This window comes from Schistocerca americana, chromosome 1 (genome assembly GCF_021461395.2).
Source record: "Schistocerca americana isolate TAMUIC-IGC-003095 chromosome 1, iqSchAmer2.1, whole genome shotgun sequence".
In the NCBI taxonomy this organism is placed as follows: Eukaryota; Metazoa; Arthropoda; class Insecta; order Orthoptera; family Acrididae; genus Schistocerca; species Schistocerca americana.
Window position 1 is genome coordinate 313,603,586 of NC_060119.1, and position 16,386 is coordinate 313,619,971.

At 41.2% G+C, this 16,386-nt stretch overlaps 1 protein-coding gene across 1 annotated transcript in view; it reads right to left on the reverse strand.

Annotated features, from left to right (window-relative positions):
• Nucleotides 1-16,386, reverse strand: part of LOC124622263 — a 123,627-nt gene that overhangs the window by 79,074 nt on the left and 28,167 nt on the right. The gene's annotated exons all lie outside the window — the stretch shown is intronic.

Sequence of the window (16,386 nt, forward strand, 5' to 3'; positions counted from 1 at the left end):
GAACTGAAATGCCAAAAGTTTTACCATCTGAAGTGAACACAATTTATTTTGTTTCTTGTCTGTCACAAAATATTTACTTATGAGCGGATCTTCAGATATTGCAATGGAAAACATAGAAACCAAATTACAAAAATGAAATTTAAAATTATAACTCTCTTACTTAATAAACATAAAGTAAAATACGGTTACAAGAACTGGCTCATCAGTCTGCATAATTGTCATCGGAAGGATACAGATAATCCACGGGGAACGGTTGAGGTGTCTCATGTACATTTGATATGTTGTCATGTTCCATACTAACTAAAAAGCCACGAGCATGCACATGTACAGGGTGAACATTAATAAAACCGAGAAATGACGGGGATGGCTTCCTAAATGTAAATGGAGGAGAAAACATCATATGATCATCTGTCGTAAATGCGTCGTAGCCACGGTACATGGCGCTAACGAATGAAAGTTCTTCTGACTACGCGCCGTGTTTTCCTTATGTGTTGCAGGCTCCGTAATGACGCAGCAAACTGTATACAGCATAATGGTTCGGTATTCATGTCGGGGACAAGCCGAGATGGTGTCTGTGTACAGCCAAATGGATGGAAACGGTCGAGAGGCAACACGGCTGTACCAAAACAATTATCCTCACAGACACCAACCACACCACAAAACTTTTCAAGCCATTTTTCTGCGTTTGTGTGGTGACGGGTACTTTCAGACAGACGGAAGTGCAGAGAGGCGGCGGACTGTGCGTACACCAGATCTGGAGGGTTATGTTCGACAGAATATTGATACGAACCATAGTACAAACTCCAGACAAGTGGTAACCATAGAAACACTACGTGCATCCGGCATGACAACTACTACTATCCGTATCACTTGCCACGAGTACAAGAATTATCACCAGCAGATTTCTCTCTACGGGAATGATTCTGTCTATCCTTTTTGGACCAGACCAAAACAATTTCGGGATTTCTGTCATCAATCCTCTTCACCGACGAAGCAGTCTTCACAATAACTGGCATCATCAGTCTGCATAATTGTTCAAAAATGGTTCAAATGGCTCTGAGCATTAACTTAACATCGGATGTCATCAGTCCCCTAGAACTTAGAACTACTTAAAGCTAACCAACCTGAGGACATCACACACATCCATGCCCGTGGCGGTCGTACGGTTCCAAACTGAAGCGCCTAGAACCGCTCGGCAAACGCTGGCGGCTGCATAATTGTCATCGGTAGGATACAGACAAGCCTCGAAGAATGGTTGAGGCGTCTCGTTAGCATCGGTTCAACAACGATGTGTGGGTACGGGTTCTTATACCACAACGCCTAAACGGAGCAACGCACCTAGACTTGCTGCGGAATACCCTGCCTGAGATTCTTGAGGATGTGCCTTTGACAGTGCAAAAGGTCATGTGGTTTCTGCATGAAGGAGCGCCACCCGACTACCGCTTTACAGTTCGCCAACACCTCAACAACATATTCGCTGATAGTTGGATAGGACGCGAAGGCCCTGTATCACGACCTAATAGATCACCGGACTTAAAGCCACTAGGTTTTTACCTCTGTCGGCATCTGAAAAGCGTTGTGCATGATGAACCAGTTACTGATATGTGCCGGCCGTGGTGGCCGACCGGTTCTAGGCGCTTCAGTCCGTAACCGCGAGACTGCTACGGTCGCAGGTTCGAATCCTGCCTCGGGTATGGGTGTGTGAGGTGTCCTTACGTTAGTTAGGTTTAAGTAGTTCTAAGTTCTAGGGCACTGATGACCTCAGATGTTGAGTCCCATAGATCTCAGAGCCATTTGAACCATTTGAACTGATATGTAGACCCTCCAACAGCTTGTTCACGACGCTTGTGACACTGTTAAGAGAGAGGCCGGAACGCGCGGCAATCCATGGTGCGACATCGAAAACGCATACATTGCTTACCATGGAGGGCACTTGGATCAACTGTTGTGACGTGGATGTGATGCAACTCTGTACTATGTTTCGGGACGACTTGTTGTCGTTGCACGCACATTGTCTATGTCTGGAAATTGACACATGTTCATAGTACCTTTTTTTCCTCCAATTTGAGACAGGAATGCGTCCCTGCAGTACGTCGTATTTATTGACACCCTTCCTGTATAGGTAGCATAAACTGCACATAGCTTTACCGCCCACTCCAAGCACCAAATACGCGTGTTATCTATATGCCACGTCAGAATATGAAAACTGTTTTCCTTGTAAATTTAACTGTGTATCAAAGTCAATACACTGGTAAGTGGAAGATATATGAACATTAAAACTTGTATGTTAAGCAAGATACGGTTTAACAGGACGGAGTATGCATCATACAATAAGTTAAGGAATGAAAAAGAAAATAAAAATAATTAAGGTGGCACTGCTTAGTATGGTTTTTCATATTAGGACACAGAACAGTTCATAAATGAAAGAAAAGGTTTAAACGTTAAATCAACTAAAATCAGTGCGTATTTTTTTCAACTAGCTTTCGGGAAGTGCCCACACAGCCATCTAAACACTGGAAGATACCATAGAGTGAGCCAACATTCATTAGGGCCAAGTAAGAAGCTATAGTACGAAGTTATTCGAGATGTGATCAAAAAGTAACGGGATTTATTTTAAGTTAACGGGTTTTATACATCTGATTTTCAAAATTTTTTCATCTTGCTGTAGCACATGTTCCTGACGTGTGTTTTCATTTTCGGCTATTTTGAGTATTTAGTTTGTTGTTGACAGTCAATGATTATACGTGTTTTGACATCTCGGCGAATTTTTTATTTCGAAAAAGGTGGATCCTTTAAAAATGGAGTAAAGTGCACCACCGCATTCGAAACGTTGACTGTGCCTTTTGGTGAATCTACTGCGAGTAAAACAAGAGTTTACGAGTTTTATAAACATTTCGAAGAGGATCAAGAATATGTTGTAGACAACGACCGTCCTGGACGCCCTCGCATATGAGTTACCGACAACAAAGTAGAAGAAGTAAAGAAAATGGTTCTGGAAAATCGCAAAATCATCATCAAAGTGGTTGCTGATGATGTTGGCATAGCCTTTGACTAATGAAAATTCATTTTTTGATGTTTTGGGCGTGAAACATGTAGGAGCAAAATTTGTCCCGAAATTGTTGAGTTCCGACCAAACTCGACGTCAGAAGACATGGCTCAGAAATTGCTAATTGAAGTCGATAACCACCAGAACTTCTAAAGAAGATTATAGTGGGTGACGAAAAATGGGTATACGGGAACGACGTCCGAAACCATGGCCCAGTCATCCCAATGCAAACTGACTGTAAAATCAAGACCGAAAAGTTCAAGTTCGATCACATCTGAAGGCTCCTCTCACTGATTTCTTCGATTACTGTGGGATAGTGTCTCATGAGCTCCTGCCTTATTGTCGTATGGCCAGTAAAGGAAACTATCTAGAAGTCTTGCGCTCTTTGCTTCAAGCAGTCGGAAGAAAATGACCAGGATTGTGACAAAACCACTCGTGGAAACTGCATCACGCTAATGCTTGTTCCCAGTTCCAGCTCAATGCTTGTACGTGGTTTTTGGCAAAAAACAAAATTGTTATTTTGCCTCACAGTATTCGCATGTCACCCTGTGACTTTTTTCTATTCACGAGGCTATAAAGAACCATGTAAGGCCGTCGTTTTGCCATCACTGATTACGTAAAAACAGAATCACTGAAGCAGCTTAACACTACAACGGAAAGTGAGCTCCAGGAGTATTTCCGAGACTGGAAGAAGCGCTAGTACAAGTGTGTTTTATCTAAGTGCCAGTTCTCCGAAGGGGTCAAAGGTAATGAATAAATAAAGATTCTTTAATAACAACGAGAATGCCCGTACCTTGTGATCACACCTCGTATATGCTTAGACTTGTTACGCTATTTTCATTCCATTGATGACGGTACGAAGATAAGGAAAACGTAACTCTCAGTCCAAGAGCAGAGAAAAATTTCCATTTGGGATGGGGATTGAACTCTGGCCCTTTTGGGTAGCAAACTACCACGCTGACCCCACAGTGACTGAGACGAACCAACCATATATACGGTAGGTAGTTACGTCGACCATAGGTGGCGCTCTTTTCCCGGCAGCAGGATGTTTATGTCGCTGGTCATTTGCATGGCGGCGTCATCGCGGTTTGGGCAGAGCGGCACATTAACTCACGGCGCTAACCAGCCAGCGGATAAGCCAAGCAATCGATAATTAATTTTAAAATAAGTATTACTGACAAGCTAGTTTTCTTCTTTCAACAGTCAGCCTGTCTCCTTCCTTTTTGCAACGTACATCTCCAGTTCTTCTGAAACGTCGAGTAGTCTGTTTTTTTGTGTTTTGTTCATCACTTCCATTTGCTCTTCAGTGTTATCCTTGCCTCATTTCTACCTAAGCCAAGCTAACTCCGTTTTGATACTTCACATTGATACTCATTAGAAAATTGGAGCCTTACTAGACGTGACTGTTCAAGCTGCCCACTGGGGTGGACAAGGACGTTTGAAGTACATATGGACCGATACTCACAGGGAGCGTTACCGGTGGTCGAGGATTCACGATGCGTAGGTAAAACTTACAGAATAGATAATTCCCTGGAAGACTGGGTGCAAATTTCAGAGAGTTTCGTATTGGCTCAAATTTCATAGGATGAAGCTTCCATACAGGCTGAAGCTGTGTCAGCTGCCCCTACCTGACCATTTAGTATAGACTAGCAGCCATGTAATCCTCTGCGAACGGGTATGTAGGGGCATGGGATCAGCACAGCCTTCTCTCCGTGTCAGCTTACCCGACATTGGAGCCAAGACTTCCCATTCAATGAGTTCCTCAGCTAGCATCACGAGGCTGAGTGGATCCTGCTTCAGTCCTCCCACCACAGAAAAATCCCTGGACATACCGAGAATCGATCCCAGACCATCCGCAAAGCAGTCACAGTGGCTGACTACTGAACTATGGAGGACACGCACCACATGTCATTTCCATAATAGTCGCGTGTTGATCTATCCTGCCACTAAGAAATTGAGCAGAACACCTCTAAACTGCTTCGATATATTTCTTTAATCCTCTTTGGGAGGGGGGGGGGGGGAGGGGGACAGGAGTAATCAAGAATGGATCATACAAGTGTTTTACAATCACATCCATTATACATTGAGGAAAAAGTCGCAACATCAAACAATAAATAATGTATAGTAGGGAAATTTCGGGAACACGTTTGCCAAGGTAACATTTTTAAGTGATTAAGACTACAATGTAACAGGGTAATGTATGAGATATATGAGACACTGCAGATATGAAAGGCTGGTACATTGATAAACGTTGTAACAGCCAGAATGTGGAATGCAAGCATACAGACGTGCATACATAGTGTTTCACATGTGGTCGATGTCAGTTAACGGGTTGGAGTTCGATGCCTGTTGCAGGTGGTCCGTCAATAAAAGGATGGTTAATACTGGTTGTAGATGGTGCTGGAGCTGTCACCCGATGATGTCTCACATGTACTAGATTGAAGACAGTTGTTGCGCTCGAGCAGACCAAGGTAACATGCCGGCAATCTGTAGAGCAAGTTAGATTAGAGTAGCGATATGTTGGCGAACGTTATCCTGTTGTAAAACACTGCCTGGAATTCTGTTCATGAATGGCAGCAAAACAGATCGAACCACCAGACTGACGTCCAGTTTTGCAATCATGATGCCTGTTATAACCACGAGAGTTCTCCTTCCGTCATAAGAAATAGATTCTCAGACACTAAATCCAGGTGTAGCATCAGTGTGTGTAGCACGCAGACAGATTGATTGCAGACCCCCAACTGACCGCCTTCTAACCAACACACGGCCTTCATTGGCGTCGAGACAGAACCAGTTTTCATCAGAAAATACAACACTCCTCCAACCTGCCTTCCAATGAGCTCCAGCTTGATGTCACCGAAGTCGCAAATGATCGTGATTTGGGCTCACTGTACTGGGCGTGTAGCTCGGAGCCGCCCTTAAACTAACCGATTTATAACACTTCACTTTGTCACTTTGGTGCCAACTGCTGCTGTAGATGCAGGACGATGCCTCAGACCCATACGCCGAACAGGATAGTCTTCCCTCTCGGTAGCGCGGCGTGGCCGTTCGAAGCTTGGTCTTCTAGCACCACCACATTCTCATGATCACCGCTGACAGCAGGCATGTACAGTGGCTCCACTCCTGCCATATCTTTTTGCATTATCGCAGAAGGAACAGCCAGGTTCTACTAGTCCTGTTACAAGACCTCGTTGAAACTCAGTCAGGTTTGATAAAGACTGTCATCTTTGAAACTCTTCAACTTGTATTGCTGTACATAATATGTTGTCGTTCTGTCAATATAGCATCAAACATTAATCTTGTCACAGTTTATCATTTTTATTGGCAAATATGGTTTTCATTGGTAACATATGCCAAAGCATCAGTGACATATGATACTTCTGCAATACCTTTTATTGAGCATCTCGACTGATTTAACGGTTTTTTCTATTTTGTCTTTTTTCGTTTCAAAACCGAACTCGGTAGCAGAATAAATATAATTATTACAGACTGCACATTGTTATACATTTTGTAAAACTCGTACGTGCTGCTGACCAACGCCTAAGCAAGATTTTGAGTTCGATACCACACACAGAAAAACAGGCGACCTTGGATTATCAACGTAAAAAGGTAACACTTATAAAGTGTGACGCTGTAATCAGTTTCATAAGACGATGTATTACTTCATGCATTACTCGCCCAAGCTAAAATTAAGTTTAGGAATGGGGTTATTAAGAAGTTAAGAGAATATTACGAGAATAAGTGGTTGAAAGACGAGTTGAAAGCCAAATATAAATGGAAATCTAATTTCAACAAAAAACTTAACATGGCACAGTTGTTTTTGCGGAAAATTTTAAATATTTTATACACTGACATTGTCTTTGAAGTTGTGGATGAATTTGTTAACTTAGAGAGGCAATCTTTTATAGAGAGCCATAACAGAAAATTGACTGTCTTAGTTTAAAACAGTTGCCTGGTTTTAGAAATACTGATCCTGATTTTAAATTTTATGATGGTTGGTAAATATAATTGATGCTATGTTTCCCAATGAGGAGCTCTGTATACTCAAAAAAGGTCTTAGTATAATTTATGTTCTCTGGTAGTGACAAGAAACTGTAGAGACTTATAGTTGTTACAAAGTTGTCAACAGACAAAACTGAGAGGTCCCTTGCTCATAAAAACTTTATTTTTAGGAAGGTGGCTAAATTCATACAGCATCGCATAAGGAAAAATAAGAGGTCTAAAACTAATAATTTTGAATATCATATGGTAAAAAAGATTAATTCTAAGCTAACAGAAAACTGGGATTTAGCTCTGAGAGCTTATAAACGAAATTCTCTTGTTGTCATTTATACAGATGATTACATTAGCAAAACATATGAATTCTTTGAAGCTAATAACATCGTGAGATTATATGGTGATCTCACATACTTGTACTTTCTCAGAAGACCCTTTAAACATAAAATGAATAATATTCAATTTCTGTTTTCTGAAAAACATAAAAAGAGAGTTCTGGTAATGAACCCCAAATCACCAAAGCTTTGATGTCAACCCAAGACACACAAAAATAGTATTCCATTAAGACCAATTGTTAATTTTATTGAAAGCCCAGTATATTTAATTTGTGAGAAGCTTAATTATATCATCAACAATAACAATGCATTAGAACAAAAACTATTAAGAGTGCCAGACATTTAATAGATCATTGAAAAATATTGAATTCCCTCAAAATATCACATGATGCTTTTTTGATGTGGTTAACTTATGTACTAATGTACCAGTTGAAGAATCTATTGAGTTTGTTAGACAAATTTTTTTCCAAGACAGAAGGTTATCCTTGCAGTTCACAGTACAAACTGAACACTACATAGGCATAACTTATTTAGATTTCAGAGTGGAAACATAATCTTAGACATCAGTTTAACTTACATAGAAACCCTACAACTACAGATGTAATAATATCCAGCCATGTCACCCAATTACAGACGAACATGCCTTGTTCAATTCTATGCTGGAAGGAGTTCAAAGATTGCCATTGTCTGATGAAAACATAAATAAAGAACTAAATATTGTAAAATATATTGCAACCAAAAATGGTTATAACCCCAATTTAGTACAGAAACTATATTTAAAAACTCAAAGCTAAAGAGAAGTTAGGTAGACCAGAAATCACTTTGGAGAACTGAATATAATGCAATGTGACAAAATGTGTGTTAGCCAAACAGCAAGGAAATTAAGAATTAAATTTAATTAACGTTCCTGTCCAAGTAGTATCTCTGCATTAAATTCACATTTAAGATGACACAGTCATACACTGGATAGATTTACTGATCAGATGGAAAAGTTGCATACAACTGAAAAAGATATGATTACAAACCTTCTACAAGAAACAGAGATTTTTGGAAGTAGGATTATTCATCCAGAAAAAGTTCTCAATGAGCAGGTGGAACTTAAACTGAAAGTTTCTGAAATAATTTCATTGAGAGTTTCAAATATTTGAGTGAATCTTCTTAAACTACAACTATTTTCAATTAAGCCCTTCCTTTTTATTTCAACTGTGTCTCCCCCCCTCTACCCTCGTCATTACCCACTTTCCTGTTTTTTAACTTCTAGGGTTTTTTGCATACGTGTTTTACTTTGACATTTGGCATCTCTTTGTGGAATTTAAGTTACAACATTTTGTGATTGTGTGACGTTGGATGACATACTCTCGTAACTAATGTGCAACTGTTTAGGTGTTTTGAACACATATGTTTTACTTTGACTTTGTATTGTACCATATCTGTTTATTAATTTTTATATGTATGACAAATTGAATTTCAAATACGTTTTGTGAGTGTGCAAACTTTGGATGACATCGTCTCATAACTAATGTTAATAGTTTGGATGTATAACTTACATCATCACAAAAAAATGGGCAGATTGTGACATAAGCATAAAATTTTAGATTTTTCTCATCTACATATTCTGCATGTCTTTTGTATGTTCCTTCACTCTTAAAATTGTATTTCCTTCATATCAGTTCACTTTAATGCATATTTTTGTCAAATTTGGTTTGTCTGGTCGTAATTTCATGGACTACCCTGTAGCTTGTAATTTACGTGCTTACATTTTTCAATGGATTGTATAAAATTTTATATTTTGACATTCGTCAGTCCAGTTATTCTTTTACTTTATATTTATTTCATCAATGTTTTTATGTATAACCAAGCAAGTGTAGAACTGTTAACACTTCTGTTTTGTAATCTAATTATCGCAGAAGTGTTTAATACCAACTTCATAGGATTTGGTCAAGACTGTCATCTTTGTCCTTCTGCCAATGTGCAATTAAACTTTAATCTTGTCACAATTTTTCATTTTTATTGGCAATTACGGTTCTCAGTAACACATGTCAAAGCATGTACGACGTGTGGTATATCTGCGATAATTTTTGTATTTCGATTGATTTAACGGTTTTCCCTGTTTTATCTTATTTCGTTTGGCATTGTCAGATTGTCCAATTTTGTTTGTTATATAGCTGCCGCTGATGATGGTTTAATAACGAAACCGGCAGCAGAATAAATAACATTATCATAGACAGGACAGTGTTATGCATTTTGTAAAATAGCATCAACTCACCCCACCCAGTCTCAAACGTAACTAAGGCCTACGACCGTTACAGCGTATATGTAGAGAAAACCAGATTTGCATCCTCGTAGTGGTGCTACTAGCACCACTCTTATGCGACTGGCGCGATATTTGAATAGACATCATCTTTTAGATATAGATAAAGGCCTACCTACTTTCCTTTTGTCTCTCACAACTTCTTGAAGTTGCGATTTTTTTCCCTGGAGTGTACATCAGCTATACTTTTCCTAAAGAGCTCAGTAAATAGGAGGGCTAGGTTTGTTACAACAATTGACTGGAAACCGAAGTGAAAATGAAAGATGTTTTATTTGCAACTTTTCCTTCCAGACACTGCTCTACATAGTCGTTCTTCCGTCTTAGACATTTGTCATAGCCCCCTACTGACATTCCAGTACCTTCGTCCCAGAAGGCAGCCGCTGGTGATTTCTTCATTTCCCTACGCTGATCTGCAGCTGGTTTTCTATGCAAAAATACTGTCCTCATGTGAGCAAAGTGATGAACGTCAGTGAGAGTAACGTCCGACCTGTAAGGTGAGGGACCAGACACCTCCCATTGATATTTTATCGATTTGATTTAGTTAAACAGCACCCCACTAATACTTCATACGGACGTTGCATGATTTTTTCCGTACTCATCTGTATTACCTTACATTTTTTCATATTTAGAGGAAGCTGTCATTCAACATGTCAAGCAGACTATCTCTCCAAGTCTTACTATATTCTCTTATTGTCACTGAACGACGACACACTCCAGCGGCATTGGGAAACATTTAAAGATTATAACTCAAATCGTTTATGTATTCAGACAAGAAGTGTGTTGTCGGTTCTGGTATGTAGCGATGTCATCACCGCCTTTACTAGACTAATTGGAGACGAACACTTTTTTTTAATCATGCAACAAAATAAAAGTAATTTCCAGCCACATCACTACTCCCTCCCTCATTTGCATTCACACTTTTTTAGTTAAACAGCACCCCACTAATACTTCATACGGACGTTGCATGATTTTTTCCGTACTCATCTGTATTACCTTACATTTTTTCATATTTAGAGGAAGCTGTCATTCAACATGTCAAGCAGACTATCTCTCCAAGTCTTACTATATTCTCTTATTGTCACTGAACGACGACACACTCCAGCGGCATTGGGAAACATTTAAAGATTATAACTCAAATCGTTTATGTATTCAGACAAGAAGTGTGTTGTCGGTTCTGGTATGTAGCGATGTCATCACCGCCTTTACTAGACTAATTGGAGACGAACACTTTTTTTTAATCATGCAACAAAATAAAAGTAATTTCCAGCCACATCACTACTCCCTCCCTCATTTGCATTCACACTTTCACACAGAAGACCAAATGATGTATGCCTCAAGGCATTTAATGATTAAAATACATATAATGTAACAACACAAAATCTAAGCTGATGAAACATGAAATCGTGCCTGGGTGATCAATGGGAGAAGAAAAAATTAACCATTTACCCTGGGAACATATTAAAATCTTCTACCAAATAATCTATGTCAAAGGTCAGGCAGAGAAAAATTGCGGCCCTAACACATTTCTCTGGGGTACGCCTGATGGTACACTAGTCTCTGAGAACATTAACCATCGTAGTAATGTCAGCTAAAAGAAGTTCTCGTCAAAGGCAAATAACGACAAGACACAGCTCTTCATTTCCTCCTCTGTTGGAACATATGTGACAAACATTGCTCACACACTGTGTTGTTCAAATCTTCCCTTAGTATCCGCAAAACGAATTCTTTGCGGATTTCTAGGATGTAATCTGATTTAACTTAGCTGCGAGGCTCCCCTTGTCCCGAATTGGTTATAATCGACCATTCCGTTCGTAGCACAATGCCAGAAAAAAATATATTAGTACACTTGGAAAGGCAGCGTAAATTTTGTTCCGATGGCGGCATATAGCACTTGGGGGGGGGGGGGGGGGGGTAGTAGTTGGTGTACTGATAATGGATTCATCATCGTCTGCTAACAGATAGCGTAGTGGCATAGGTACTAGAGAGTCAGCTGTGTCTACCTTTTGTTAGGGAATGCTCACAGCCAGAACACTCAGTGGGTGCAAACATGTAAAGAAAGCTGCCACATAGATGCATTGGTGCTTCCTACAGCCCAGTGAGGTAGTTTTAAAGGGGTCAACTTGTTGCCTTCCGAGTGGCGAGAATTGTCACTCAGGTTGGATGTACTGCGTTTGTTGTTGAAGCATGCTTTTGTCAGTGGTCACGTGATCGTTCTCACATCTGTAGACGAGTTTCTGGACGTCCATGCAACAAAGACGCCCGCCAGGAACGTCGTGGTGTAAGTGCAGCAGTGCCAGGTCGTACGGCTACCACAGCACAGAGAAAAGGGCTTGTGAACCCAGACATGTCATCACAGCTGTTGTGAGCCAGCTATTAGCACTGGCACTGCGGGCACTCAGGCCTCTAGCCCACCTTACACTCACACCACAGCATCTATGTGCACAGCCCGACTGGTGGCGTTAGATGTTCCGTTGGAAGATAGAAAAGCGTGCCATGGTCTCCAGTGAAGAAAGCAGATTCTGCCTGTATGGTTGCGAGTATGATGTAGACCTGGTAAGCGCTGTTTGTCTGTCCCTTTGGGTTCATCATTCGTGCCATATGGTCAGGGATGCGATAAGCTAGTTCATCCGTGGTGTTTCTCTATGGGACGCTATCAGTACCCCATATGTGCAGAATGTTGTTAGACCCGTTCTTCTGCCGTTCTTGCAGCAGGAAGGTGATGTATTGTTCTAACAGGTTAGTGCTTGTCCACACACTTCCCGTGAAACCCAACGTGCTCTACAAGAAGTGCAGGGACTTCCCTGGCCAGCAGACTTGTCTCCAGTCGAGCACGTGTGGGATACGATGGGACGAGGAGTGACTAGTTCGACTTGTCGAACAAGAATTCATGCATAACTATGTGAAACGTCGAGTAGGCGTGACTTGGCGTATCCCAGGACAGTATCTGACGTGTGTACGATCGACTGAACGTCACAGTCAGCAACTGGATTGCTGCCAGTTGAGACTACACCACTTATTGAGATGGGTGTTTCAGCATGGGTCGATACATAGTACCTCAGAATCGCGTGGTTACTGATTTGTAAATGTAATCATTTCATGTGCTTCATGTGCACTGTTGCAACAGTAACTCTTGACTGGAAACCTTTAAAGGATGTACTGTTTTTATCTGGTGGTGCATATTCACGTCCTCCAGCCAACACAAAAGATTTGTGCCACCCAGTGACGGCTGTGCGGCTCAGTGCTGATTCGTCGTACTAAAACACTTCAAATGTTAATGAAAAGTTATATCTGTTGCAAGCTTTTTCTACCCACTCTTCTGTTTCTTCGCCCATCTGCCGAGTTTGCAGACACATCAGTTCGTGTAAGTACACATGCAATGTATCACTCGTGGCTGCAGCTACTGGCTATTCGTCGTCTTGTCTACTGTTGTCGCCGGAGCCAGTTTCCGATATGTGAGAGAAGGGGACTACGTACTGCTTGAAGATGGTAAGTCGATCTTTCGAAAACCCTTCTACATGAGGTATGCCTCACTATGTTGTGATGGTGAAAGGGCTACTGACTTTCCCACGATACCAGGTGTTTTACAACACCTATCGGAAATTATCTTTTTTAAAATCCCCGAAGCCAAAACCAGACTTCTTTCGAGGACTACAACCAACCGCAGCAGCAAATGACCAACGACAGTATCTCCATTCCGCTTTTGAGGTTGATTTAAAGGTGTGAAATACGACTTGATCTCCAGGGTTCTGAAAACTTCAACAAAATATGTGATCAGGAAATTTATATTTATTTATCACATGTTTCTACTGACACTTTTAGCGTAGCTTTACAACAGCATCACAAAGCTCAGCCTGTTAAATTCGTTGCTGGTAACAACACATATGTCTTTTATTGAGCCGATGCACAAACATCTCACTATCATAGATGAAATGAAAACGGGTTTTAAACCTTTGGCGCAGAAAAGAGTTCATTTACCAAGATAGCATATCACCATGCCTATCTTTTATCCGCAGCCGACTAAATCTCCATTAGAAGTGAATGTCATCAGGCCAATATGAGAACTGGGCCTTACTATTTCTGTTCAGGAAGTGATAGCGAATCTACATCTACATCTACATTTATACTCCGCAAGCCACCCAACGGTGTGTGGCGGAGGGCACTTTACGTGCCACTGTCATTACCTCCCTTTTCTGATCCAGTCGCGTATGGTTCGCGGGAAGAACGACTGTCTGAAAGCCTCCGTGCGTGCTCGAATCTCTCTAATTTTACATTCGTGATCTCCTCGGGAGGTATAAGTAGGGGGAAGCAATATATTCGATACCTCATCCAGAAACGCACTCTCTCGAAACCTGGCGAGCAAGCTACACTGCGATGCAGAGCGCCCCTCTTGCAGAGTCTGCCGCTTGAGTTTGCTAAACATCTCCGTAACGCTATCACGGTTACCAAATAACCCTGTGACGAAACACGCCGCTCTTCTTTGGATCTTCTCTATCTCCTCCGTCAACCCGATCTGGTACGGATCCCACACTGTTGAGCAAAACTCAAGTATATGTTGCAAGAGTGTTTTGTAAGCCACTTCCTTTGTTGATGGACTACATTTTCTAAGGACTCTCCCAATGAATCTCAACCTGGTACCCGCCTTACCAACAATTAATTTTATATGATCATTCCACTTCAAATTGTTCCGCACGCATACTCCCAGATATTTTACAGAAGTAACTGCTACCAGTGTTTGTTCCGCTATCATATAATCATACGATAAAGGATCCTTCTTTCTATGTATTTGCAATACATTACATTTGTCTATGTTGCCACTCCCTGCACCAAGTGCCTATCCGCTGCAGATCTTGCTGCATTTCGCTACAATTTTCTAATGCTGCAACTTCTCTGTATACTACAGCATCATCCGCGAAAAGCCGCATGGAACTTCGGACACTATCTACTAGTTCATTTATATATATTGTGAAAAGCAATGGTCCCATAACACTCCCCTGTGGCACGCCAGAGGTTACGTTAACGTCTGTAGACGTCTCTCCATTGATAACAACATTCTGTGTTCTGTTTGCTAAAAACTCTTCAATCCAGCCACACAGCTGGTCTGATATTCAGTAGGCTCTTACTTTGTTTATCAGGCGACAGTGCGGAACTGTATCGAACGCCTTCCGGAAGTCAAGGAAAATAGCATCTACCTGGGAGCCTGTATCTAATATTTTCTGGGTCTCATGAACAAATAAAGCGAGTTGGGTCTCACACGATGGCTGTTTCCGGAATCCATGTTGATTCCTACAGAGTAGATTCTGGGTTTCCATAAACGACATGATACTCGAGCAAAAAACATGTTCTAAAATTCTACAACAGTTCGACATCAGAGGTATATGTCTATTGTTTTGCGCATCTGCTTGACGACCCTTCTTGAAGACTGGGACTACCTGTGCTCTTTTCCAATCATTTGGAACCTTCCGTTCCTCTAGAGACTTGCGGGTCACGGCTGTCAGAAGGGGGGCAAGTTCTTTCGCGTACTCTGTGTAGAAACGAATTGGTATCCCGTCAGGTCCAGTGGACTTTCCTCTGTTGAGTGATTCCAGTTGCTTTTCTATTCCTTGGACGCTTATTTCGATGTCAGCCATTTTTTCGTTTGTGCGAGGATTTAGAGAAGGAACTGCAGTGCGCTCTTCCTCTGTGAAACAGCTTTGGAAAAAGGTGTTTAGTATTTCAGCTTTACGCGTGTCATCCTCTGTTTCAATGCCATCATCATCCCGGAGTGTCTGGATACGCTGTTTCGAGCCACTTACTGATTTAACGTAAGATCAGAACTTCCTAGGATTTTCTGTTAAGACGGTACATAGAATTTTACTTTCGAATTCACTGCACGCTTCTCGCATAGCCCTCCTTACGCTAACTTTGACATCGTTTAGGTTCTGTTTGTCTGAGAGGTTTTGGCTGCATTTAAGCTTGGAGTGAAGCTCTCTTTGCTTTCGCAGTAGCTTCCTAACTTTGTTGTTGAACCACGGTGGGTTTTTCCCGTCTGTCACAATTTTACTCGGCACGTACCGGTCTAAAACGAATTTTACAATTGCCTTAAACTTTTTCCATAAACACTCAACATTGTCAGTGTTGGAACAGAAATTTTCGTTTTGATCTGTTAGGTAGTCTGAAATCTGACTTCTGTTACTCTTACTAAACAGATAAACCTTCCTCCCTTTTTTTATATTGGTATTAACTTCCATATTCAGGGATGCTGCAACGGCCTTATGATCATTGATTCCCTGTTCTGCACTTACAGAGTCGAAAAGTTTGTTATTAATAGGTCCAAGATGTTATCTCCACGAGTCGGTTCTCTGTTTAATTGCTCGAGGTAATTTTCGGATAGTGCACTCAGTATAATGTCACTCGATGCTCTGTCCCTACCATCCGTCCTAAACATCTGAGTGTCCCAGTCTATATCGGGTAGATTGAAATCTCCACCTAAGACTATAATATGCTGAGAAAATTTATGTGCAATGTATTCCAAATTTTCTCTCAGTTGTTCTGCCACTAATGCTGCTGAGTCGGGAGGTCGGTAAAAGGAGCCAATTATTAACATAGCTCGGTTGTTGAGTGTAACCTCCACCCATAATATTTCACAGGAACTATCCACTTCTACTGCACTACAGGATAAACTACTACTAACAGCGACAAACACGCCACCACCGGTTGCA